Source organism: Myodes glareolus, chromosome 19, assembly GCF_982192425.1.
Source record: "Myodes glareolus chromosome 19, mMyoGla1.1, whole genome shotgun sequence".
Taxonomy (NCBI): Eukaryota; Metazoa; Chordata; class Mammalia; order Rodentia; family Cricetidae; genus Myodes; species Myodes glareolus.
The window spans coordinates 47,971,168-47,973,285 of NC_142044.1; positions in this window are offsets into that span (position 1 = coordinate 47,971,168).

Sequence of the window (2,118 nt, forward strand, 5' to 3'; positions counted from 1 at the left end):
TTTATAACTGGTCCTTGGTCATTCTGGAAATACAGGTGCTGGTGGTAGGGGATGTGAGAGTGTTGACCACAGCGTCGGCATGTCTGTATGGACAAAGGGTTGCAAGAGCTGCTCAGGGTAGTGACTGTTACCTGTCTCTCATGTGCCCCTCCATGACCCAAGCCCTGGAGAGGGCACTTGACCTTGACACCAGCAGAGCCGTAGACTTTGTGACTCCAAGTTAATACTCAGAGCACAGCCCAGGAGGGCTTCCAGTGTGCCTCAGCCCACAGTCCTGACCGGATCCAAGAAATTCCCATCCTTTCATGCTTCCCTCAGGACAATATTGGGTGGCCCTGAGTGTAACTGTCCATCCTTAGGCCTTAGACCTTTCTACCAGGGACCCTAAGCCTTCATTCAGGTAGTATTGGGGGAGGAGTCAGTCCTCAGCTGGGGTTAGCTTAGGAATGTAGAGTCCTGTTTCTTACCTGACCAAATGCCAAGGGCCCTCCCTTGTGGGTGTTGGCATGGCTCTGTCGAGACCTTGGCCTTCTCCCCATGGTAACTGCTCCTAGACCCAGCTTCATCCTGAGTCCTGACCCGCCTCAGCTCTGGGCACCCACATGCCTATATGGGCACACCTGGGCAGAACAATACCCTTAATACTTACCTGTGTCCATCTTCAGCTACCAGGGCTCTCAAACCAAGCCTGCCACTCCCAAAGATCTAATACTGTGCTAGGTCCAGTAGCCAGAGGACTCAAAGTAAGTACCCAGAAGAGTCTAAGCAACAGGGAGGACTTCTCAAAGTAGGGCTATCTGAGCTGGGTCTTGATGGCTATGTAGGAGCCGGCAGCTAGACACTCAGAGACGTAGATAGTCAGACCTCAGTGGAGTGAACTATTGTCTCTTCGCTGCTATCTTTTGGGGCCATGGTGGCTAATCAGCGGTCACTTTACCTCTGTTCATCCTGTAGTTGGTTAGTCCGTCATGTCTGTCAGCTCTTGTCCTCTGAATGTCATTTCTGTCCACCCACCCTTGCTAGGCCTCAGGACCTAGAGGGGAGTCCTTCCTGCCCTTCCCTGGGAGGAGCTCTGCTCACCACCTTCACTGTCCCTTGCCTGCCCCCCACGCTCTCCTGCTCAGCCCAGCCCCCCACCCCTTCATCCTCACACAGGCCCAGCCTCCAGCTCCCACACCTGGCTGTGCCTGTGTAAGCAGGTCACAGCCATCTCCTGACTCCTACACCCCAGTGAGAGATGTCCTGGGCCTGGCAGAGCTCAAGTATACACAATGAATAGACAAGAATACACAATGGCCACCTGGAGGCAGCCCTGGGGTCAGAGGGCATCTGAGAGCTCTGAGGAGCCCCGCAGTCAGCGTAGCTTCCTGGGAGATGCCACCTAACCTTCTGCAGAGTGGAAATTCCAGAGACCTACATATTCTCTTCCTCACTTCCACTTCCTATTGGGGGAGCAAACCAGTCCCACTTGAGAAGGTGGAGTCAGGATTCCAGGGCACCCCAGAATCCCTTTGCCTCAGGGAAAGTCCACAGGAAGGTCCTGGTCGCTGGCCGGACACTTGATGCCACCTGCTGGCCAATCTAAGAAGTGGCTCCTGGGCTGGTCCTTGTACCAGGATATGATGGGGGACCGATGGGCTGGGGTGCTGTTTAGGGGCCAACAGGATTGCGCAGGCTGCTGGTCCTAGGATACACCCATCCAGGCAGGCTGGGGCCATAATCAGCATGTACATAAGTGACCTTGAGGACAAGCTAGCTCAAGGCCAAGGAGGAGAGCAGTTTGGAACTCGGGTAACCTCAATGCAAGGAAGCCAGGTCCCACAGAACCTCTCGAAGCCCAGGCACCATGAGGAAGTGGAGCTGAGTCATGCAGGAGCAAGACTTGCATATCCTCGCTCCTCCTGGGATGATTCACCTCCCGGGGCGGGGGCTGGGGGGGGGTCTTCTGGGTGTGACAGGTACAGCAGCGACAGAGGATCCAGCAGTGTTGGGGGGCTCAGGAGTCACAGAGCCACAGCCAGGGGCTTGCAACTGAGACCCACAAGGCTGCTAGTGCTCCCCAGTTTTACTTCCTTGGAAACTAAAAAAAAAAAAAAAAAACAATAATGAACAAAAAAA